This window comes from Pan paniscus, chromosome 1 (assembly GCF_029289425.2).
Source record: "Pan paniscus chromosome 1, NHGRI_mPanPan1-v2.0_pri, whole genome shotgun sequence".
Classification (NCBI taxonomy): Eukaryota; Metazoa; Chordata; class Mammalia; order Primates; family Hominidae; genus Pan; species Pan paniscus.
The window spans coordinates 24,929,236-24,955,714 of NC_073249.2; the positions used below are offsets into that span (position 1 = coordinate 24,929,236).

The 26,479-nt window shown below is 42.0% G+C and overlaps 1 protein-coding gene and 1 pseudogene across 2 annotated transcripts in view; both read right to left on the minus strand.

The window, feature by feature from the left end:
* The window catches only part of CNIH3 (cornichon family AMPA receptor auxiliary protein 3), a 343,860-nt gene that overhangs the window by 180,305 nt on the left and 137,076 nt on the right, over positions 1 to 26,479 (minus strand). For both annotated transcript variants that reach the window (XM_055107644.2, XM_055107643.2), the window contains one exon: positions 14,051 to 14,154. The gene's annotated coding sequence lies outside the window, so the exon portion shown is untranslated. The remainder of the gene's footprint in view (positions 1 to 14,050; positions 14,155 to 26,479) is intronic.
* Positions 21,924 to 22,880, minus strand: LOC100992971 (aldo-keto reductase family 1 member B1-like; annotated as a pseudogene).

The window sequence follows — 26,479 nt, forward strand, 5'->3', positions numbered from 1 at the left end:
GTAGATCAGAGAATTCCTTCACGGCCAGCTCGAACATAGAAAGGTCGGGGAGATCCCTCCTCTGAAGTAAAAAAGGAGCAGGTGAAAGGAGAGCAGAAGGTCAGTTAGAGATTCTGTTTTGTTTTGTTTGGTTTGGTTTTTGTTTTGTTTGTTTGTTTGTTTGTTTGTTTGTTTGTTTTTGAGACAGAGCTTCACTCTTTTTGCCCAGGCTGGAGTGCAATGGTGCGATCTCGGCTCACTGCAACCTGCACCTCTCGGGTTCAAGAAATTCTCCTGCGTCAGCATCCCAAGTAGCTGGGATTACAGGCATGCACCACCACGCCTGGCTAATTTTGTATTTTTAGTAGAGACGGAGTTTCACCATGTTGGCCAGGCTGATCTCGAACTCCTGACCTCAGGTGTTCCACCCGCCTTGGTCTCCCAAAGTGCTGGGATTACAGGTGTGAGCCACCACACCCGGCCAAGATTCTGTTTTTTGATGCCTGCTTTTGTGGCCTAAAGTGCCCCAACATTATAACAAAAGACTGTCTCTCACCTTTATCACTCTGAGCTGTTCCAAAGCTGCTTTGGGAATGGACAAAAGCCCAAATACTTTAATAAAATATATTCTTCTTGTTTTAGTCATTTGGGAAATAACAAGGGTTCTGGGAGTTATGAGCCAGGAACCATAGACAAAAACATATACAAAACAGTTTTCAATTTACATTGCCCAGATCCATCAGAGGAATCACTATCTATGGCAGCCATTACCTTATAAAATGTATGTAATTCATAATAAGACTGGAAAGCTGAAAATACTCCTCAATCCATGGACTACATAATGGAGTTGTGCAAGCAGGCATGAAAACAATATTCATATCCTTGTACATCTCCATCAGAACTCTTGGATAACTGAGTACATTGTCAATGAGCAGTAATATTTTGAAAGGAATCTTTTTTCCTGAGCAATAGGTCTCAACAGTGGGCTTAACATACTCAATAAACCATGCTATAAACAAATGTCTGTCACACAGGCTTTGTTGTTCCACTTAGAGAGCACAGGCAGAGTATATTTAGCATAATTATAAAGGGTTCTAGGATTTTTTGGAATGGTAAATGAGCATTGGCTTCAACTTAAAGTCAACAATTGCATTAGCCCCTAATGAGAGAGTGAGCTTGACTTTGAAGCCAGGCATTGACTTCTCCTCTCTAGCTATGAAAGATGCCTAGATGGCATCTCCCAAGAGAAGGCTGTTTCATCTACATTGAAAATCTGTTGTTTAGCGTAGCCACCTTCATCAATGATCTTAGCTAGACCTTCTGGGTAACTTGCTGCAGCTTCTCCATCAGCACTTGTGGCTTCACCTTGCATGTATATGTTATGAAGATGGCATCTTTCCTTAAACCTTGTAAACCAGCCGCTGCTAGCTTCAAACTTTTCTATTGCAGCTTCCTCACCTCTCTCAGCCCTCATAGAATTGAAGAGAGTTAGGGCCTTGCTCTGGGTTAGGCTTTGGCTTAAGGGAATGTGGTGGCTGGTTTGATCTTCCATCTAATATTCTCCACATCAGCAACAAGGTTGTTTTGCTTTCTTATCATTTGTGTGTTCACTAGAGTAGTGCTTTTATTTTCCTTCAAGAACTTCACCTTTGCATTCACAACTTGGCTAACTGACAAGCGGCCTAGCTTTTGGCCCATCTCAACTTTCGATATGCCTTCCTCACTAAGCTAAATCATTTCCAGCTTTTGATTTAAAATGGGGGACATGCAACTCTTCTTTCACTTGACCACTCAGGGGCTATTGTAGGGTTATTAATTTGCCTAAATTGAATATTATTGTGTTTCAGGGAAAAGAAAGGTCCAAGGAAAAGGAGACAGATAGGGGAATGGCTAGTTGATGGAGCAGTGAGAACACACACAACATTTATTGATCAACTTTGCCATCTTAGGCACAATTTGTGGTGCCCCAAAACGATTATGATAGTGACATCAAAGATCACTGATCACAGACTGGGCATGGTGGCTCATACCTGTAATCCCAGCACCCTGGGAGGCTGAGGTGGGAGGATCACTTGAGCCCACGAGTTTGAGACCAGCCTGGGTGACATAGTGAGACTCTGACTCTACAAAAATTTTAAAATTAGCCAGGTATGGTGGTGCACAACTGTAGTCCCAGCTTATTGCAAGGTTGAGGTAGGAGGATCATTTGAGTGCAGGAGTTCAAGGCTACAGTGAGCTCTGATCACTTCCCTGCACTCCAGCCTGACAACAGGGCAAATTTGAAATATTGTGAGAATTACCAAAATATGACACAGAGACATGAGGCAAGCACATGATGTTGGAGAAATGGTGCTGACAGACTTGCTTAACACAAGGTTGTCATGAACCTTCAATTTGTAAAAAATACAATATCTGCAAGGCACAATAAAGCAAAGTGCAGTAAAACAATGTGTGCTTATATTTTTATTTTCAGTATATTTTGATGTTTATCTTATAACTCTTTCTGGATAGAGAGAGACTGCCCTTGCAGGGGCTGGCCTATCTAGTCACATCTCTTCTATGGGACCTGTACACTACAAGAAGCAATATTCCTCTGCCTTAGTCTTCCCAGAGCCAGGTAACAGGCAACTAGAGACCATCCTTAGAGAGCCCAAAGCCTGCCATTTATAATGCAAATTGGCCAATCCAAAACTGTTTATGCTGCTCCGCCTGACCTTTCCTGTGCAAACCCCAGTAAAGGCCGTGGCCTAGATTTTCCCTCGCTCTGGCCCTTTCTGCCTCCTGACCTACACTGGTGCTTTCCCTTGTGGCCCTGTGTGCCACACCTCCTGCTTCCAGGACCTGTGAGTGTAATAAACTTCCTTTTCCAGAGCCTGCCCCATGTGGCTGCACCGGACCAACCATCACATAAAATAACATAGAACAGTACCCACTATAGACAGAACTCGTGGCTTCTGGAAAGGGGATGTGTATAATGAAGCTCTTATAGCTTAGATAAGATCTACTCCAAATCCTAAACCTCCATTTGCTCCAGTTCCCACACCTGCTCCAGCCCCTTCCAGACAAGCCAGGGTGCAAGGGCTCTGGAGACTGGGTCAGTGTGCAGTGTCCAGGCCACCTGGGCCAGGCTTGGGCTCTAGGGGTCACTTGTCCTCAGGCTGTGGAGCACTTTTCTGTTTTGTTTTATTGTGGCAAACTAAATATAACATAAAATTAACCTTTTTAAGTGTTCAGTTCTGTGGCATTAATTACACTTACACTGTTGTGCAACCATCACCACTATCCATCTCCAGAACTTTTTCAACTTCTCAAACTAAAACTCTGTACCCATTAAACAATAATTCCTATTTCCCCCTTCTCCCAGCTGTTGGTAACCTGGTTAGCAGGGGCAGTGCCTACCTTTCATTTGTTTACTTTAGAGCACTTCTTACTCGGCAGGCACAATAAACTGAAGACAATCCCTGCCTATAAGGAGCTTGAAATCTAACAGAGATGCACAGAAGCCATCTATTATCTTGATAAGAACAGCAACAGAGGGGAGCAAATGTCTATGGATGCACCCAGCACAAGGCTCTGGATAGAGTGTGTGTTCAATGGAAGTACTTTTTTCCTAAATTTGCTCACGTCCTGTAATGACATTGTTTTATTTTTATTTTTAAATTTTTTAAAATTGACAATAATTTTACCTATTTGTGGGGTCCATATGATGTTTTGATACATATAATGTACAGTGATCAGATCAGGTAATTAGTATAAACATTATCTCAAATATTTATCATTTATTTGTGTTAAGAACATTCAATGTCAACAGAGGTATTTTTAGCTGAACTGAATCAGATGACAAGCTAGTTGGGAAGCTTTGAGCTTCCCACTTTCAAGCTGTGTGACTTTAGGCAAGCCACTTAATTTCTCTTTGCCCCGCAGATGTGTAGTAGTTATGACCTGAAAACCGGGTATGGACCAGCTTGGCCTATGTGGACCGGATGCAGCAAATCAGCAAGCCATGTTTTTGCCTAAGAAGTAACAGAGTGGATAGCTGGGCATGGTGCCACATGCCTGTGGTCCCAGCTATTTGGGAGGCTGAGCTGGAGGATAGCTTGAGCCTGGGAGATGGAGGTTGCAGTGAGCTGAGATCATGCCACTGCGCTCCAGCCTAGGCAACAGAGTGAGACCCTGTCTCAAAAAAAAAAAAAGAAGAGGAAGTAACATAGCCAATCTGGGGACGGGAATTGGGGAGAACCTCTAGCCACAGAACTGACCATTTCAGAGAGTCCTTAGGCCAGGGAGACAGAGTAATGGGATGTAGCTTTCTGCTTGCATTTCCCGCTCATCTAAATGTCATCTTCCCACCAATGAAAATTAAGTGATTTTCCTATTATTAGCACCACTAAACAGGCACTGTAAACAGATCACAATGAGCCTTTGTTAGAAACTCCCCATTTAGCTCTGGGCCCTGGCTCCTTCCACACCTGGAGATGTATCATCTATTTTCACAGTACTGCTTAAGAAGCAGATGTCTGTCAGGGGAATCGTCCTACTCAGAACCTGTGGAGCTTGAGTAGGGGAGCTTCCTGGTGCATGCCAAATGCCCACATCCTCCCAACTTCAGCTGTCAAAACTAGATCCCCATTTCTGCCCTCTGCCCTTCTAAAGCATAGGTAGTCAATAGACAGGGCTGGGCATGATAACTCTGTGATGCCATTTTTTTCTGATTTGCTAATTCCAGTAGGAAAGTTAAAGTCCTGAGCTTTCCCGTCAGATGTGAAATATATTCCTGCTCTTCCATCAGCCACGAGCGGGTGTGCCATTTTTCATTACTGTTTCAGGCATCCTGCTGAAAATCTGAGGCTACTAAGTTTAACCCTACAGCTAACAAGTCCACAACTCACAAGACTGATGTCAAATCTAATATTACAGTCTGAATATTACTGCCGTGATTTCCCTTCCTTTTTCTACCTCTTAGGTACTGACTTCAATATGTCCTGAGAGTGCCCTCTCTGCTCACTGAGTTCTGCTCTCTTGTCTTTTACTCCTCTAAGCTCGACCAGAATCTCAGCTTTTAAAAGCTGTGAGGTGCTTAATTATTCCATTTTTCTCAGTTCATGTAAAGGACGCCTGAAACAGTTATAAAGATCTGTCTGTGCACATATATGTATGCACACACACACACACATACACACACATACCATACACACACACATATACACACACACACATACAGACACATGGAATGAAGAAGCTTTCACCTTGGGACAAAAAAAAAGTCCTGCCTGTGTCATCTGAATGAGCATCAGATGTCATTATGACCCAACCACAACAACAGCCACTCTTTATGTTCCACAAAAGCGGTTTATAATTAGTGGCTATTAATAATCTATGTTGATTGCTTCCTGGTATCAGACCTTGTGCAAGCACTTGCCTTGCACTCTTTTTTAATTCTCACACTCTGCAACGTGGGTATTATCATCCCTATTTTACCAATGAGAAAATGATAGACAGATCAGGCACCAAGGTCATACAGTAAATAGCAGAGTCAGCTAGCAGTCATGCCCAAATCCATCTGACTCTAAAGCTTGAGTTCTAAACCTCCCTCCCTGTACCCCAGAGGTGGAGGCCTAGGGATGCTGGCTTCCTGGAGAGAAGTAAAAGGAACCTGACAGCTTAGGCCTCTGAGAATAAAAATGGGCTGTTTTACGGCATAGTATCTGAAACCTATAAAACCACAAGTCCTCCAGTTGGAACCATTCTCCAACTTTTTTGTCTTGGTGTTCAGGGAAGGAGCAGTTGCCAAGATAGCTGGGCCTGATCAGTCTGTGGTCTCTCTTTATCATGTAAATGGGCCTCCAAGAAACTCATCTCTTCAGTAAGACCAAGCTCTTCTCAGCTGCCAATTGTAAGACCCAGAGGTACATAGAGAAGTTGAGTAACTTTGCCAAGGACACACAGCTAGTAAACAGTGGGGTTAGGATTCAAACCCAGGGAGTCCCACTGAAGAGCTGGTTCTCAAACTTTGCACTTCACAAAGGAGCCAGTGCAGAATATAAATGACTTCCCAGTACTGAGAGAACAGTGGCTGGAATAGAGGAGAAACTTTACAGAGGACCTAACCATTCAACCACAGCTAGAAGAACAGGTAGAATTCAGATATGTGAAGCAGTGCAGGGTGTCAATGTGCATGTTGTTTTCATTGATCACTGAACAGACCTGCTTAGCTAGAGTGAATAATAAGTGAAACTGGAAATATACTTAGAAAGGTAAGATCAGGTAGCCTTGAATGCTAACCTGGATTAAATAAAAACAAGTTCAAGAGAAGCTTAGATCTACCTTTTCCAATTGCCTCCCACATTATGTTTCTATATATGTAACTTTAGGGGTGGGAGCTGTTTCTGAGGCAAGAACCCTATAAGTCTTACAGGAAAAAGGAATGTACAAATGAAGCCCCAGAAGTCTGACCAGGCTCTGGACACAGAGGCCAGAAATATAACCAGGATCTATCTCTTGGGTGGGCTGCGGGGGCGGGGCGGTGGGGAAGAAGGGCCAAAAGCACAAAGGCATTAGCTATGATTTGAATGTGTCCCCCAAAAAGCACATGTTAGGAACTTAATCCCAAATGCAATAGTGTTGGAAGATGAGACCTAAGGGGGGGTGTTTAGGTCATGAGGGCTCCACCCTCATGAATAGATTAATGCCAATTATAAAAAGGGCTTAAGACTGCAAGTTTGGTCACTTGCTTTCTCTTGACCTTCCACCTTCTGCCATGTGATGATACAGCAAGAAGGCCCTCACCAGATGCTGGTGCTATGCTCTGGGACTTCCCAGCCCCAGAACTGTGAGATAATAAACTTCTGTTCTTTATAAATTACCCAGTCTCAGGTATTCTGATATAGCAGCACAAACAAACTAAGATAATGTGGAAAAAGGAGACTGTTTGGCACACATACACATCCATGCTCAGGTTAAGCTGGACAGCAGTTACACAAAAAAGGGAGGAAGTTATAGAGGCAAAACAACCCAAAGGAACCAATAAGCCAAAAATCTCTCATACAGCCATATAGTGGAATTTGGGCTTTAATCATTCATTCACTTATTCAACAAACATTTATTCATGGTCTACTTTATGCCAAGTACAGCACTGGCATTTAAAAGTGGATATCAACTGGTGTGATGGCTCACATCTGTAATCCTACCACTTTGGGAGGCCGAGGTGGGTGGATCATGAGGTCAGGAGTTTGAGACCAGCCTGGCCAACATAGTGAAACCCCGTATCTACTAAAATTACAAAAATTAGCCAGGCCTGGTGGCTCATGTCTGTAATCCCATCTACAGGGGAGGCTGAGGCAGGAGAATCACTTGAACCCCAGAGGCAGAGGTTGCCGTGAGCTGAGATTGTGCCACTGCACCCCAGCCTGGGTGACAGAGCAAGACTCCATCTTAAAAAAAAAAAAAAAAGTGGATATCCTGATGAACTGGTAACTCTCAAACTTCCAAGCAAAACAGTAAGTTCCCACTGGTAAGCAACCTCTTTAGAGGAGCTGGAAAACCCCCTGCCTGCCCTGGGCTCCACTTTTCCTTTCTCAATCCCATGCTGCAAGTGAGCTGCAGAGTGACCCAAAGAGCATGCAAAGAAGTGCTCTCACTAAGTCAAAGAAGTCCTTTCCCTGGGGCTGGGGAGTTGTGTGCATATTTTGGATTAAAAATCTTTTCTTCTCATCAAAAGTTGAGTTTGGACAGAAATATCACATTAAGCTGTAGAGCAGCATCAGAGATAAAGGTGTTTGAATGTCAACAATTCATGCAAAAAGCAGCCCTGGCCAAACCCCCTAGGAGTCAGCTTTGAAAAGAGGCTGCAGGCTGCAGCTCACTCAGAACAAAATCAGTTTTGCCTGCACATAGAAAAGTACGTGACTTACCCTCATTTAGCCCCAGATATTCCCTCTCATCTGAGAAGACTAAACCATTATTTTGATTCAGAATGTAGACTTATTATAAAAATGATGCTGTGTGTTTCTATAATGTGTTAAATCTTCAAAGTGCCTCATAGTCACAGTGAGGACAGGAAGTGAGCATGGAGACACTGGGAATTCAACAGTCTTTTGTGGCAGGGTCTGGGAATAGCAACGTGGTGCATTTCTGTGCCTGTGAATCACTCAGCTGCCTTACTATCCAGGCAGAGGTCAGACAAAAGCAGATCCAAACTTAGAAAGTTTCAACTCGTGCATTGCAGGTTTTCTTAACAGCAATAACGGTGCTCGCTTAGCCACTTTGATCTCCAGAGCTCAGACTCCTCAATCCATTCTCTCAGGGATCTGGGAAGTTGATAGATGTCATGATTCTCAGTAAAATGGCTCCAAAACAAAAAACAAAAAAACAAAAAAACAGGGGGTCAGGAAGAAGGTAGTGGCTTGGCCCATGGCTTAATGCTAATCACCTCCAGACTTATGAACAGAAACTTTGAAGGCCAGCCTTTACTCCCACAGCAGGTTCCAAAGCCTGAGAAGCTGGCCCTTATTATCCAAAGTCTTTTTTTTAACTCCTAGAATCAGCTCCATCAAGTGGAGCTAAGAAATAAGTAAGTGTTGCCTAGTGCTGCCAGCAAAAAGAAAAAAGTGCAAAAATCCAGCTAATTACTCAGGACATGTTGGCAGACACCTCTGCTTGTCAGATTCCTGGTTGTCTGAATGGTTATTTACATCTGAATTAATTTACACTATGGGAGTTTAAATGCTTGTTTTTTTTTTTTAAGTAGTGGCAAAGATCCTACCAGAAACTATGCTGGTTCCAAAAACGTCTTCTTCGTCCTTGATTTATTCGTGGGCATAGGACACTCTGCCATTGGGCCATGACTCTTGTGCTTGGAAAGATCTTAAATGGGAATTCTTACGCAGACATCATCATTGGAGCCCCTGCCATCCTCCTTGCTCCATGATGTGAGCCTACTCCATACATCTCACACTCCTGCCGTATGCATGTCTGAGGCAAAGGCCCTAAGAAAATCCAGACAGCCTTTAAAATATACAAGAAAGCTATTGAGGAAAAATTTTAAAAATTATTCATACATTCTGAATTTTTTCATTCATTCAACAAATATTCAGTGAGATGACACCGTGTGTTAGAATTGTCCTATTAGGTCTTGCAGGCACAGATATCCAAATATATGTCGAAAGATAGTTGATGTCATCTCTACCCACAAGAGGCTGACAGCTCAAGGGAGGGAACGAACATGGGGGTTGGGGGGGAAACACAATAGAATACAGCAAATATCTAGGAATGGGGTGAGATGGGAGTTGACATTTAGATACTGTAACTAAAATAGGCAAAAACTAGAAATGCATTTCCATAACTGGTCTCATCTTGTAATTAATTATTTGTTAGTTTTTAGGTTTTTTTTTTTTTTTTTTAATGGAAACAGGGTCTCACTCTGTCACCCAGGCTGAAGTACAATGGTGCGATCACAGCTCACTAAGGCCTTGACCTCCTGGCTCAAGCAATCCTCCCACCTTGGCCTCCTGAGTAGCTGGGACTACTGGCACACACCACCATGCCCCGCTATTTTTTTAAAACTTTTGTGTAGAGATGGGGGTCTCCCTATGTTACCCAGGCTGGTCTCAAACTCCTGGGCTCAAGGGATCCTCCCACCTTGGCCTCCCAAAGTGCTGGGATGACAGGTGTAAGCCACTATGCCCGGCCTGTGATCAATCCTTAATGACAACATACACATATACGCACACCACACAGATCTTAAATTTTTCAATAAAAAGTAGCCCAGGCTCTTGTAGGTTAGAAATACCTCTTTCAGGTAAACATGCACTCATTTTCCAAGGTCAAATTCTCTATCAGGTGTGCCTTCCCTTCCCAAAGGAGCTCTGGCCAGACACCCGCTTTCTTCCCAAGAGGGTACCTCAGTGCAGGCAGAAACTTCCTACCTTGATAGCATCAGGCATGAATTCTGTGGTCCACACACTGTCCCCTGGCTTCTACTGGGTTGCTTCTGGTCTCATCTGGACACCGATATCCTACTGCAGGGTCCTAGCTGATCTGTCTTGGCGTCTTGATGTTCTGGGATGTTGTGTTGACCCCAAAAGCTGCAGTTCTGAAGTCTGGGGTCTCTGGTTCCCCTCCCGAACACTGACTCTTCACTATTGCCTGCTCCTTCAGCGCACCTGCATTCTCACTCAGGCCTGTGTAAATTGTGAATCCCACAGGCAGAGCACGTGGGTATAGGCAACCAGGCACATGACCCAAAGCTCCAGCACTGCCCTGCTGCTTCCACACAATTTTCACTTTCTAGGGCTGTTGCAACAAACTACCACTAACTGGGTGGCTCCAAACAACAGAACTTTATTCTCCTTCCCACTGTTCTGAAGGATGGAAGTCTAAAATCAAGGTGTCAGCAGGGCCATGCTCCCCTGCCAGTCTTTAGAAGAGAATCTTTCCTCAACTCTTCCAATGTCTAGCAGCTCTCCAGTTTCCTCGGCCTGTGGCAGCATCACTCCAATCTCTGCCTCCATCTGCCCATGGCCTTCTTTTCTGTGTCTCTGGGTGTCCTCTCCTCTTCTTATAAGGACACCAGTCATTGGATTTAGGGCCTACCCTGAATCCAGGATGATTTTATCTCAAGATTCTTAACTAATTACATCTGCAAAGACCCTATTTCCAAATAAGGTTACATTCTGAGGTTCTGGGTGAACACAAACTTGGGGGACACTGTTCAACCCGCTATACACATCATGCTGAGACAACGGTCCTGCCAAATCCAGACTTTCTCTAAGGCTCAAAGTCTCCCAGGGAAGCAAAGTACTGGCCTGATATGGTTTGGCTGTGTCCCCACCCAAATCTCATCTTGAATTCCCACATGTTGTGGGAGGGACCCAGTAGGAGGTAATTGAATCATGGGGGCAGGTCTTTCCCATGCTGTTCTCATGATAGTGAATAAGTCTCATGTGATCTGATGGTTTTAAAAAGGGGAGTTTCTCTTGACAAGCTTTCTTCTCTTGTCTGCCACCACGTGAGACATGCCTTTCACCTTCTACCATGACTGTGAGGCCTCCCCAGCCACATGGAACTGTGAGTCTATTAAAACTCTTTCTTTTGTAAATTGCCCGGTCTCGGGTATCTCTTTAACAGCAGCATGAAAACGGGCTAATACATAGCCCTAAAGTTCCCAAAGTCCCCAGATCATCTGGTTGTTACCAGGTCCCTTTTCAAGGTTCAGATCCCATGGGGAGAACCAGATCATTCACATGAAAACTTCCCTCTCAGTCCCATTCATTTCTGCAGTACTAGGGGAAGGAAGTCTTTCCTTTTTCCTCCATGATGTCCTGAGTTCTCTCTTCATTCATGGCTCTTGCCATGTAGGGGAAAATGTGTGTCTCTAGAAAGCCCTTTTCTCTTTCAACGAAGTATGGCTTTCAAGACTAATGCTGGTTATGGATTTTTAAAAATCTAATCTAGTTTGGAGTTTAAAGCTAAACCATGACCCCTGTGCTATCTACATCCTCCTTTGAGCCATTGATTCATGTGTATGCGCAGGAACTGGAGACTTTTAAGAATGAATGGGCTAGGTGCGGTGGCTCATTTAGGTTTGTAATCTCAGCACTTTGAAAGGCCAAAGTGGGAGGATCACTTGAGCCCAGGAGTTCAAAACCAGCCTGGGCAACATAGTGAGACCCCCATCTCTACAAAAAAAAAAAAAGTTTTTAAATTATCCAGGTGTGGTGATGTGCCTGTAGTCCTAGCTACTTGGGAGGTTGAGGCAGGAGGACCGCTTGAGCCCAAGAGTTCAAGACTGCAGTGACCCATGATTGCATCACTGCAATCCAGCCTGGGCAATGGAGCAGGGCCCTGTCTCAAAAATAAAAATTAAAAAAAGAATAAAAGAACTGTGCTTTGGTTTAATATCACCAGTATATTACTGGGCACGTGTAGGATATGGCTCTGGAAGCACACATGTGGTCCCTTGAAGAGACTATGTCCTATGCATCTTTAGTCACAACATCAGCACAGTGCCTGGCATATGGCAGATGCTCATTACGTATGTTGAGTGATTGCGGAGTCTGGAAGGCTTTGCGGTAGAGGAGACGTTGAGACGTTAAGACAGGCCTAGAAAAATAAGCGAGTAGGATTTGATCTAGGGAAACAGGCAAGGAAGGCAGTATGAACAAACGGCAAGTGCAAAGGTGTGGAGGCATGAACAAGAATGACATCTCAGGAATGGTAAGGAAAAGTAAGTTGCAGCAAACCCTGAAGGACTTGAGTGATGTGCTACAGAGCTGGGGTTTCAATGGGAGGGAAATGGAGAGAGGTGATGCAGGCTGAAAACTGAATGCTCTTCAAGAGTTTTTCACATGAATTCATGCTTTATTGGTCTCTAACAGATTATTGAGTAAATCAGCACGTTTGAGGGGTTCTTTAGAAGCTGATGTCAGCAGATGTAGCTGTGTCGTTCCCATTCTTAAAGATGTCCCTTGGTCCTATCCTCATAGACTTAATGCTGGGCCAACCCATTAGGCATTGCTGAGATTCTCATTTTCTTATCTTACACTAAGTCTGGGGAAAACACTACATAGTCAACTAGGCCACAAACTGGAATATTCCAAAGAAACAAATTATTTCACAACCAAGAAATGCTTCATTTTTCCAAAATGGTCAATGCAAATCAAAATGCTGAATCATGCAGCCAGAAAAAATATATCAAATGATAAATGCATTTCTGCATCAAATTCAAGTTTTGCCATCCTGATGACTGCAAATGTGAATATTTTTACCAGTCTTTGTTCCATGACAAAAAGAAACAGCTTCCCAAAAAGGAAGGATTTACATCAGCACTTTTTCTCTGTCTTTTAATGAAATATTGTCTACTCTGGCATAAAGGGTTTGTGATAGAACTGGTTATTTATTTTTCTAGCCCCCAAACAAAACTTAAATCCTGTTTGTCCAAAATCAAGAAGTGCCTTGCTATCCTAAATACTGCCAGGCATAATATTGTCTTTAAGTCTCCCATTATTCTAAGGATGTTCAAGGACAAATTAGACCTGGAATGTTTATGGGGACTGTATTCTTCTCTATGCAATAGAAACTTGAAAATTTCTTTTTTCTAATGCCTTTGTTCTGTGTATTGTAACTTTCTTTTAAAGAGCAGAATTGAACAAAACTCAAGCTGAGATTTATAATAAAATAGCTTTTAAAACATGAATAATAATAGTGTCAGCAATAATGATGTGCAAAAATATCCTTTTTAAAAGTTGTCCGCAAAGTTCTCAAAGAACTATGCTGTCAGTGAAATTATTTCCAAAGAAAGGGCTATAAGTGAGGCTAATGCAGTGGTGAGTGAGTTGCAGAACTTAGCTATGCTAATGTGGAAAATACGACAGGAAATGGGGTATGGTCCAGAACATCACATACATTGGAGCAGCGACTGGTCTAATATCAATTCATGTCTTGCTTATTCTTGTATTACAAAGTGTTTCAAATTCAACCCTTCTTATCCATTTCCATTGCCACCACCTGAAATCCAAGTTCCATTACATTAAAAGTAGGCCATTACAATCACCTTCTATTTCACGGATTTTTAGCCAGGGAATATAACAAAATTTGCTGAAGAACTCTTCCACATACAGACTCCATAGGCTCTACAACAGACCTACTGAATCGGAGTCTCCAATGGTAGGAGCCCCAGCATTGTTAGTTTAAAATGTTCTGCAGGTAAGTCTGAAGTGCATCTCTGATTAGGAATCACTAAACCAAACAACTTGGTGTCTAAACTCACCCTCCACCATAGCTTACCATCCTCTTGTTATCTTCCCTAAACTATCTATTTGATGATGTCCAAAATCATCAGAAATTTCTAATAATGAACGGGAGAGTTGATGGGTGTCTCTTACCTGCTGATCCCCATATGCAACTCAGATTTTATCCCTCACTCTCACATAGTGTGGCCAAACTGGTCCACTCTGGTTGACATTTCCACCATTGAGCTGGGATTCATGACATTCCCTCACCCGGCATGGCCCCCTCCCAAACACACATTCACCAATTGCTCCCTAATACACACCCCCAGTCCTTTGAAACTCACCTCAAGTCCTGCCTCCAGAAAGCCTTCTGTGGTCACTCACGACTCTGTCCACTGCCACAGATGTTCTCTCCATCCTGTGAAATCTTACAGCACTTTGCATGTGCCTGGGGACAGTAAGTACATACTATGAAAGAGGAGGAAATATCTAAGAGCACAGACTCAAGTGGACCCAGAATAACTTCTTTAAAATGTAATGTTTTTACAAACGGAGATGAATGTTGCATCTCCATAATCCACTTATGGAGTCCACTAATGCCCCAGGAAGATGGTCCATGTATATTCTGAAGCTTCTGTAAACTCCCAGCACATGCTGTGTGCCCCAGCAACACATCCACTCAGGCAATGTGGCCGAGTACCATGGAGAGAAAGGACTCAACAAAGATGTCTGAAATAATGAATAGATAAGTGAATCAACAAAGGCAAATTCTTTTTCCCCTCTATTATTAAGAGCAATTTAGATACATGGCAGCTCCAAACCTCCGAACTTATAGACCTGACCATCTTAGTATTCAGAAAAACAAAGTCCTCCATATGGCAGGTCTCAGCCTCTTTAGAAGGCATTTGGAACACCTTCTGATTCCTGAATAGGCCACTTGGAGTCCCCCACCCTGATTTCAACAGGCTTCTCAAAATATTTCTTCCAAACTCATACTCCTTCTCTCCAAGAAGAATTTGGGTGAATAAAGTGTCTTCCATTTCATTACATGTACACGTAAGAAGGAAGTTCTGCGGTGACTGATCCAGGTGTATTGCACACAGGCTACCGCCCCAGGCACTTCAAAATCCATCACCATTATTTTAGATTAAAAATTAACTGGTAGCTACATTAGGGAGGAAAAAAAAAACCGTGCTCTGTTCTTTTCTATCTTTATGTAACATACTTGTCACGGACAAACCCTACAAAAGAAAAGCCCAGCCACATCTGTCTCTGCACATAATAAGAAAATGTTTACCTCTAAAATTCTGTTCACACACCAACACACTTTAAGAACTGGCCATCTGTGGCTACCTATGGACTATAAATAGCAGTTAAAAGAAATAAATAAACCCAGGAACAGCTGGAGGAGGCACAAAGAAAGGATGAAGGGAACCCCAGGCCCTCAGCATGTCAAAGCCAAACAGCTGAATTGTATGTAAATATTATGAAAGAAAATGCAAAGGTTGTCAGGAAGAGGAACCAGCTTCCACAGCCCTCCCCACACCCCCTCTGTCCAATTTTTGTTATCATGATTCTTTCCCTATTTTGTGCATGTCCACCCCCATCACCTGTACAGATAAATGTTTAATGTTACAACCTCGCGCACACTCAGTCTGATTCCAGAGATGTGAAAAGGCATCCAGGATGTGCAGCTGCAGCTACCTGCTCTCCAGGCTTCCCGCAGTCCTCCTTATCCCCCTGTAATTTAGGTATGAAGAGTCTGTCTCTCAAAGTCTAGGTTTATAAGTGACTTAAATGTTATCCCCAAAGATCCTTGGCAAAGGAGATGAGCTAAATTTGACCTTAAATCATCTTCCGAGAAAAGAAAAATGATTCCTGTCACCTTTAAAAAGCCAACCAATCAATAACAAAATAATGGGCTCATAAGAATGACAATTCTTTTTTTCTCTCATGATGCCAACTATATGCAATAGCACTGTTTTCAAAAGAAGCACAATTTACTTCTCTTAAAGGGAGCCAGTGAGGAGGTATCTAACACGCTTTGGGCTCTTCTTATTGTATTCTCAAGAGCAAGGAGAAATTTGTCATGTGTCTGATTATTATTTGTACCACTCAATTAGTCAATACGCACAATCAGATTAATCAAGACATAGTAGAAACCTGTGAAAAAGAAACAGGAAAGGAAAAGGTTTTCAAAAGGGTAGAAGAAAGTAAGAGAACTGATTAGGAATCACTAAGCAATGATTTCCGGTCTTTTCCTTGTAATGATGCCTTTTTTACTTCAAGAAATGTTAGGGTTCTGGTTAAAGATGGAAGACTAAACACACTCAGCCTCCAATCTCTCCAAAAAAACCATCAAAACTGCAAAAAGACTTGGGTAAAGCCTAAATCCCCAGAACAAAGTGAAAAGGACAAAGACAAAAGCAACATGGTGTGAAAGGAAAATAAAATTTCAGGACCCCAAATTCACTATGTCAAAGGGAAAAATTAAGCTTGGAAGCCAAGTCACAAAAAAACAAACAAACAAAACAGTTGCATTTTCTTTTGTTCCTAAACTGATAGCCACAGATAGAGGCCATATGTCTCCACCAGGGGCCTCCCTCACCCTGACAATGTAAATTAACAGCCTATCCTCATGGTATGGGAAAAGAGGAGACTAGAATTGTCCTCATCTACCCCAAGATGAATGCATATTTGACTGCTTTCTCTACTCTATGTTTATCTTATGTAAAGTGCAGATTCATTAAGCACAAGGTGAATACATAATTAACTGTTCCCTGTACCCCTCCTTTTCTTTTTTTTTTTTTTTTTTTTTTGAGAGAGAGTCTCGCTCTGTCATCAGGCTGTGGCCACTGCAACCTCTGACTCCCTGGTTCAAGCAATTCTCCTGCCTCAGTCTCCCAAGTAGCTGGGATTATAGGCATGCGCCACCATGCCTGGCTAATTTTTGTATTTTTAGTAGAGACAGCGTTTCACCATGTTAGCCAGGATGGTCTCGATCTCCTGACCTCATGATCCATCCACCTTGGGCTCCCAAAAGTGCTGGGATTACTGGCCTACCCCTCCTTTTCATGTGTAACATGTGGATTCAGAAGAATGCGACCTCCTTTTTTTGCTTTGCCCTTTCCCCTTTTGCCCACTTTTCTGCTTTAAATATTGAAGCCCTCGAAATCCTCTTCAGAAAAAGTACACGCTACAGATCCTACTGTGGTTTATGTCTCTTTTCCCAGGCATGTCTTCAACCTTAGCAAAATAAACCTCTATATTGGTGGAGGCCTGTGTCAGATACTTTTTGGTTTACAATGGTAACGGAAACTGGAAAGCAGATGGATGAGTGGCTGATCACTGACTTAGAAGGCTGAATCCTAAACCAGCCCAGGTACCTTTGGGAGTAGGGATGAAAGTGGGGGCCAAATATAAGGGGTCTGACTCAAAGTCTATTTAAGATATAGATAGATACTCCGCATTCCGTCATTCCCTCAGCACTTGGCTGAAGACTAGATGTTTACTCTCTTATTGGGGTAAAATGTCAGGATTCTAGGCACAGCTGAGGGTAGGGATAACATATTAAAAACATGAGCAAGGAATCTGTTGAAGATTTACAGACTGATTTCGAGACACTCCCCACCAACATCCACCCCAGGCTTATGTTCACTCTGTCTTTGTCCGTTTGTGTTGCTAGAAAGGAATACCTAAGGCTGGGTATAAAGAAAAGAAAAGGCTTATTTAACACACAATTCTGCTGACTGGAACAATGGGCGTCTGGTGAGAGCCTCAGGCTGACTCCAATCATGGCAAATGGCAAACGGGAGCCGGTCTGTGCAAAGTTCATGTGGCCAGAGAGGAAGGAAGAGAGAGGGGGGAAACGTTCCAGGCTCTTTTTAACAACCAGCTCTCTCAGGAACTAACAGAGCAAGAACTCACTCATTACCATGAGGACGACACCAATCCCTTCCTGAGGAATCCACCCTCATGACCCAAACATCTCCCATTAGACTCCACCTCCAGCACTGGTGATCAAATTTCAGCATGAGGTTTGCAGGGGTCAAATATCTAAACCATAGTACACTCAGTCCCTAGACATTGTCAGCCAGACTTTTACCCTCTAGATGGAACACTGGAGGAGCCTTCTTTGGAGAATCAGATCCCAATACAAATGACCTAGAGATACTGACATAAAGAGATTTGTCAAAGAAGTTCTTCAGCCAGACCAGCCTAGTAAAATCCACATGTGACAAGTCACACCCAACACGCTCAGAGTTTCCAATGGACTCTATGGAGACACCACTCAAATACAATGGGCTGAGACTCATTGGGGCATTTGAGGAAAACCTTTACAATGAAAGACAGAGGCCAAAATAAATAAACAGAAAACAGCAACTTGGAGGAAACAGAGCTTATGAAAAGACAAAAAGGAACCTCAAAAATGGCGTTCTTAGAAATTAAAAAAGATGACAAGATGAGTATCTCAAGGGCAAGAAGTTAAAATGGAAGAAATCACTCAGAAATAGAGCCAAAGGCAGAGAGAGAAAACAGAAAGAAAAAAAAAACATGATCAGTTCAGGAGGTCCAACATCTGAACAAAAAATTTCAATAGAGTTGTTCTCTACTCTCTACATGAAAAAGAAGACATCAACAAAGAAATAATTGAGATATCCCTGGATGGAAAACATGAGTTTCCAGATTGAAAGGGCCCTCTGAACTCTCAGCACAACAGATGAAAACACAAAAATACTCTGTGAAACTTTAGACAACCAAAGAGAAAATCCTACAAGCTTTCAGAAAGAGGAGAAAGAGGGAGAAGGGAGTTTCAACAAAAGTATAAAGAATCAGAAAGACATTGAATTAGCAGCAACACTGGAAATTAGAAGATAATGAGGCAGAGAAAGTGTTTTCTAATCCAAAATTTTGTAGAGTCAAACTGTAATTGAGTGTGTAGGCAGAATAAAGACATTTTTAGGTATGTAAGGTCTCAAAACACTTCTCATGCAACCTTTATCAGGGAGATACTAGGTACTAGTACCTACACAAATAATAGTACCAGTCACCAAAATGAGAGACTCACTAAGAAAGAGAAAGACAATGGATACGGAACACAGGGAATCAAAAACAAGGAAGGCAAACGGAATTTCTAGGATAATGGTGAAGGAAACCCTTAAGATGGCAGCTGTGCAGTAGGCATAGAGCATAAGTAGCCCAGCCTGGAGCAAGTCAGAAGGTTCTGGAATCATCAAGAAGATGAAATTGTTGGAAATACCTAATGTGTTTAAGTACTGAAGGCAGATTTATATCTTGGGAGCAAGTTAGGGAAATAAATTAGTAGTAAGTACAAAGAAAGCTAACTACCAAACAGAAAAGGCGAATGTTTAACTTTATTTTACCAGTTGGAATAGCTTTTTGTTGTCGTCATTGTTGTTGTTTTTATTTTTTAAATTTTTATTTCAATAGTTTTGGGGGAAGAGGTGGTGTCTGGGTGCATGGAAAAGTTCTTTAGTAGTGATTTCTGAGATTTTGGTCTACCCTTCATCCGAGCAGTGTACACTGTACCCAATATGCAGTTTTTTATCCTTCACCTCCCTCCCACCCTTCCCTGCAAGCTCCTGCTTATAAGTGAGAACATAGGATGTTTGGTTTTCCATTCCTGAGTTACTTCACTTAGAATAATGGTCTCCAACTCCATCCAGATTGTTTTGAATGCCATTATTTTGTTCCTTTTTATGGCTAAATAGTATTTCATGGTATATGTATACACCACATTTTCTTTATCCATTTGTTGGTTGATGGGCATTACGCTGGTTCCATATTTTTACAATTGTGAATTATGCTGCTATAAACCTGCACGTGCAAGTGTCTTTTTCGTATAATGACTTATTTTCCTCTGGGTAGATACCCAGTAGTGGGATTACTGGATCAAACAATAGTTCTACAATACTTTTAGTTCTTTAAAAAATCTCTACACTGTTTTCCATAGTGGTTGTACCAGTTTACATTCCCACCAGCAGTATAAAAGTGTTCTCCTTTCACCACATCCATGCCAATATCTGTTATTTTTTTTTATTTTTAAATCATGGCCATTCAAATGCAGCAGTAAGGTGGTGTCACATTGTGATTTTGATTTGCATTTCCCTGATAATTACAGTTGTTGAGCATTTTTTCATGTTGGGCATTAGTATACATATATTTTTTGAGAATTGTCTATTCATGTTCTTTGCCCACTTTTTGATGGGATTATTTGGTTTTTTTCTTGCTGATTTGTTTGAGTTCCTTGTAGATTCTGGATATTAGTCCTTTCTCAGATGCACAGTTTGTGAATATTTTCTCCCACTCTCTGAGTTGTCTGTTTACTCTGTTGATTATTTCTTTTGCTGTGCAGTAGCTTTCTAGTTTAATTAGGTCCCATCTATCTTTGTTTTCATTGCATTTGCTTTTGGGTTCATGAAGTCCTTGCCTAAGCCAATGTCTAGAAGAGTTTTTCCAATATTGTCATATAGAATTTTTGTGACTTCAGGTATTAGATTTAAGTCTTTATCCATCTTAAGTTGATTTTTATATAAGGTAAGAGATGAGGATCCAGCTTCATTCTTCTACATTTGGCTTGCCAATTATCCCAGCACCATTTGTTGAATAGGGTGTCCTTTGTCCCACTTTATGTTTTTGTTTGCTTTGCTGAAGATCAGTTGGCCGTATTTGGCTTTATTTCTGGGTTCTCTTTTCTGTTCCATTGGTCTACACGCCCATTTTTATACCAGTACCATGTTGTTTCAGTAACAATAGTTTCGTAGTATAGTTTGAAGTCAGGTAATGTGTGATGTCTCTAGATTTGTTTTTGAGTTTTGTGGGTTTGTTTGTTTGCTTGCTTACTTACTCTTGCTTTCACTATGTGGGCTCTAGAAAAGGCAAATATTACCTTCAGAAAAAACAAAAGGCTTTACAGGAAAGAAATAATAATCATAGTATACTACATGGTTCAGTTGTGAATAGCATTTACATAGGTCATAAGAATGCAAACACTGAATGTTAACTAACCACATGTGAAAGTGAAATGTATAAAGAAAACTGAATCCCTCTCTTCCTTAGTGGGAAATAAGTAGATTATTCCTACTACCAAAAAAGTCAAGAAAGAGCAAGACAAGCATGTTATTTAGAGATATGTAGGTAAATTCCAAAAAATTATAAGTACTTCTGAAGGGCAGGAAATAGAAGGCAAAGTTGGGAATGGAAGGGGGACTCCCATCAAGCTCTTCACTTTTACTATTTGACTCTTTAAACTATGTACACATATAACTTTTTTTAAAAGGAACTATTTTTAAAGTAAAAAGTTTATGGATACTCCCATGTATATTGACTGTCTCTTGGCTGAGAAAGAACATGATAAAAGCCACACTTTAAAATATATTTGAACTTCTCTACTCAGAGTAGCATTTACATACATTAGAAAAATAGTAGATTCATGTAAGTACAAAACACATAATTGATTCATTCCTAAGCAGTGCTCAGTACATGTATGGATTTCCTCTCCCATAAGGTTTAGTAGTTAAGAGACTTAACTTACCTAAGTCTCAGTTTCCCATAAATGTTACCAAGAATGGATGCAGTTGTTCATCTGCTCTTTGGATGCTGTAAGATCCATATCTTTTAAATAAAGTTCCCTTTTATATGTACTAGCTTGAGTAAGTATCTAATTGTTGCACCCAAACATGACCTGAGAAAAACAGTGAAGATATATACACTACTCAAATTTGCCCAGTTGGTAAGTGATAGAGACATGATTTGAAATTAGTACAAAGTCTATTCTACTTTGCTACACATTTATAGATCTTCGTAATTTTTCTTCAGTGAGTTTTTTTTTTTCCACAAAAAGCACTTTTTATTTGAGGTAAAGAGAAGTCTTGCTGAAAGGATGACATTTCCAAGCAGTCAAAACTCAACTGTTAGTGGCACTATTTTGACCTGGTAGATTTTGCTTCTCTTTGGTCAGAAAAGAGTATTCAGGTTGTACTTTCCCCAGCTGGGCAAAAAGAAGGCCAAAGCAAAGCTACTCTATTGACAGGGCTCTTCAGATCCAACATCAAGCTAGACACACCCTCACTGGCCACTTTACAGGTTGCTGTCCCACTGCTGAGTGACACAGGCCATACTACCTTTGCAAGGAAAAAAAAAATGAGACAGAAAACACGGTATAGGTCACTTAGGGACAAGCAGGCATCCACAGCTTCAAAACTCTTCATGGAAGGGGTAATCCTTGTGGGAGGCACAGCTCACCAAGGCACAGACCCTCCAGTTTCTGTTGTAACTGAATAAGGTGGTCATATCCTGGCAGTTCAGTTCAAAGTTGAAGACCTTAAAGTTCTCAGCAATGCGTTCTGGTGTCACAGACTTGGGGATCACCACCAAGTTCCTCTGCATGGGGAACCAGATCAGAACCTGAGCTGTAGTTTTATCGTGTTTGGCTGTGATTGCCTTGATCCTGGGATCTTCCAGGAGGGAAGGGTCCTCAGGCTTGGCCCAGGGCCTGTCGGGGGAGCTGAAGGGGCTGTAGGCAGTCACCATGATGCCTTTGGACTGGCAATACTGGATTAACTTCTCCTGAGTGAGGTACAGGTGGCACTCAATCTGATTAACCGCCTACTTATACTTTAAGTCAGGTTTGTTTAAGATCCTCTCAACCTGGAGATGGTTGAAGTTGGAGATGCCAATAGCTTTCACCAGCCCTTCATCCACCAGCTCTTCCATGCCCGCTCATGTGTCCAGAATGTTGGTGTTACTGGGAACCACATTACCATTACCCGGATCATCCAATGGGAAAAATTCCTTCCCAGGCTTGAAGCTGGTTGGCCAGCGAATAAGGTAGAGGTCCAGGTAGTCCAGCTTCAGGTCAATGAGCATCTTCTGGCAGGCTCCTTTCACCAGGCCCTTCTCATGGTACGCTCACCACAGCTTGCTGGTGATGAAGAGCTCCTCACACTTCACCACCTGCTCCCTGAGCTTCTCCTGAATGGCCACCCCCACCTCATTCTCATTCTGGTACACGTGGGCACAGTCGATGTGGCAGTACCCAACGTTAATGGCCACCTTCACAGCCTCAGTTACCTGGCCCGGAGGGGAATTCCAGGTGCCTAGCCCCAGGATGGGCATCTTGGTGCCATTGTTGAGCACAATGTGGCTGGCCATGGCTGCTGCGCTCTCCAGACGCCCACCCAGAACCATGTACCTCAGTGACTCTTTAAGCAACTTAATAATATTAAAATAGTTATGTCTTTAAGAATGCCTGCTCTAATCAACAATGAAACACTTACTGTGACAGTGGAGCCACTTAATAGATTTGGATTTGCAAAGCCGGTAAGTGGGAGGTTGCTTATTTTCTAGTAGGTACCTGACGTGAAGCAGTGGGTCCTTTTATTATGGCCACAGGGACCCACCTGATTTTCCCAACTATGGATAGGTAGAGAGACTGAAGTAGCATATAGTCTAGTCTACATGCATTTTATATATAAATATACTATTAAAATGTCAAAAATAAACTATATATTTTCTAATTAGAACATATAAAAATGGACTCATATGTGTAATCCCAACACCTTGGGAGGCTGAGGTGGGAGGATCCTTGAGCCCAGGAGTTCAAGACTAGCCTGGGCAACACTGTGAGACCCTTTCTCTATAAATATATAATGCTTTTTTTAAAAGAACATATGAAAAAGGGAAATACCATTTACAAAAAAAGATGGAAGGAACTACAAAGCATCTACGTGCAAGTGAATTACCTTCCTAGTTAATAAGAACTCACTTGTAGCTACCTCTCCTTTACCTTTTTATCACACATTTCCTACCCTGGGAAAAGGTAGGGAGACTACTCCCTTCACAAAGGAAACATGGAAAAAAGCTCCCCAAGAATTAGTTTCTCATGCTTGAGTTCTGATATGGGGTGTTATATTTTCACACAAAAAGCCCTGCTGAATTCCTGACTCTGGGTTAAGTTGCTGAACTACTATTACCTAGTTCCACTTAATCTCATTCTAGTTTTCCTTATTCTGCCTCAGAAAAGGACTTTTCTTGGACTCCCTCCTATTGATAAGCTAAGTGTCAATAACTTCCAGCCTTATGAAGATCTCCGAGTAGCACACTGCCTAAATTCCAGCTTAGAGTTCCACAGCAAAGGCAGCGGCTGAGCTCGGCTTTTCCTCTATGCCTAGTCAGACCCATTTTCATCCATCTCCAAAAAAAGGCTGTACCTTGCACCTTGTGTTTTAAGCCCCCACTTCCTACATACTCTCTTCCTGAAGAAGTAGTAACTAAGAGAAAAGGAAGATTGAATGAAAATAATGAAAATAGAGAATAGAAAAACAATAAAGAAAATCAACAAAACCACAAGTTGGTTCTTTGAAAAGATCAACAAAATTAACAAATCTTTGATGAGACTGACTAAAAATTCGAGAGAAAAGACTCAAGTTACTAAAATACAGAACGATGCTGGGAACATTACTAGTGATATTACAGAAATAAAGAGGATTACAAGGCAGTATTATGAATAATTGTATGTCAACAATTTTGATTATTGATTCAATCTACTTAATAGTTATAGGTCTAGTAAAATTTTCCATTTCTGTATTAGTCAGTTTTGGTAGATTATGTGTTTCTAGGAATTTTTCATTTCATCTAGGTTATTCAATGTGTTGCACTCCAGTCTAGGCAACAGAGCAAGACCCTGTCTCAACAACAACAACAACAACAAGAAACCAACTTAGAAATAAATTTAACCAAGGAAGCAAAAGACTTGCACACTGAAAACTATGAAACATTGCTGGAAGATATAAATAAATGAAAAGACATCCTTTTTTCATGGATTGGCAGACTTAACATTGTTAAGATGACAAGACTACCCAAAGTAATCTACAGCTTGAATACAATCGCTATTAAAATCCCAACAGCATTTTTTGGGGCAGAAATATTTTTTTAAAAAAACCGTATCCTAAAATTCATCAAGGGATCAATCTCCAATAATCCTCCAACAGGATTGCTGTAGTAAAGTTTCAATTAGATCAGGGGTGTAGTGAATTCTTTTTTTTTTTTTTTTTAAGATGGAGTTTCACTCTGTCACCCAGGCTGAAGTGCAGTAGCATGATCTCAGCTCACTGAAACCTCCACCTCCCAAATGCAAGCAATTCTCATCCCTCAACCTCCCAAATAGCTGGGACTACAGGCGTGCGCCACCTTGCCCAGCTAAGTTTTGTATTTTTAGTAGAGACAGGGTTTCACCATGTTGACTAGGCTGGTCTCAAACTCCTGACCTCAGGTGATTCACCCTCCTCAGCCTCCCAAAGTGCTGGGATTACAGACATGAGCCACCACACTGGGCTGTGAATTCTTATAATTCTATGTTGCCTTGGCATCCGTTTTAAATATAAGTTGGACTTCCTCATACCAGAAGTAGAGTTTAGTTGCCTTTGACACAATTTCTAGTTCTCCACCTCCTCCTAGTTCTGCAGTGTGGTTAATCCGGATATCTTCCTTATACAACCACCTCCTGGCGACCACCTCCCTATAAGACAACTAGAGGTAACCTACTTGACTTGCCCCACTAACCCCCATGTCTTACATTGTCTGTGCAGATATGCTGCAGTGACCACCTCTCAGTCACAGCATGACCCCATGGAACTCATGCCTGCTTGCTTTAAACCCACCAGTTAGAACTCCCTGTGGAAAACCTGCTTGGGCAATGCCCTGGACACCAAAAAAGGCTTTGGCCCTCAGGTCCCTCCCTCACCCTCTCTCTTTTGCTTTCCACCCTCTGGTTGCCCCTGCAGGTCCTAGTCAGCGCCCCTCTTCCTGTTGGACCTGCTTGGGGTTTTTTTCTTTGTTTGTTTGTTTTTGAGATGGAGTCTCACTCTGTCGCCAAGGCTGGAATGCAGTGGTGCGATCTCGCCTCACCGCAACCTCCGCCTCCTAGGTTCAAGCGATTCTCATGCCTCAGCCTCCCAAGTAGCTGGGACTACAGGCGCCCAGCACCATGCCCGGTTAATTTTTGTATTTTTAGTAGAGACGGGGTTTCATCATGTTGGCCAGGCTGGTCTTGAACTCCTGACCTCAAGTGATCCGTCCACCTCAGCCTCCCAAAGTGCTGGGATTACAGGCATGAGCCACTGCGCCTGGCCCCTGCTGGTTTTATGATGCCCTCTTCTCTCTGCGATCTTTAACTAATTAAAAACTGCTTCTGTTATTTCATATGTTTTGCTGTGCCACCTCCTCCATGTCTCACTGGCTGACATACCTGATCCTAGCTCTCCTCAGGGCAGGCCTCTCCTAAAGAGTGACAATCTTGCATTAGGGCCACTCTCAAAAGAGAGACCTCAAAACCCAATGAGAAGAAAACACAACAAGGGGTTTGGGGGAAATTTGATGGGTTAACCCAAAGTTTACAGAGAAGTGCAAGGGACCAAGAATAGCCAAGACACACTCAAAGGAGAATAAGACAAGAGGCCTTGCCCTATCAAGTATCAAGAATTATTAAAAAGCTCTAGGAATTAAGATAGTGGAGGCACAGAGGTATACTGAACAATGAAATAGAATAGGTTCCAGAAACAGACCCATATGTATATGTACATTTATGACAAAGCTGCCATTGCTCACCGTGTGGAAATTCACGGTGCTGAGAGTACTGAGTATTCACACAGGAAAAAAAAAAAAAGAAATATGATCCTATTTCTATTGGATTTATCCTACTGAACACAAACATCAATTTCACATAGACTGTAGGCTTAAACATGAAAGGCTAA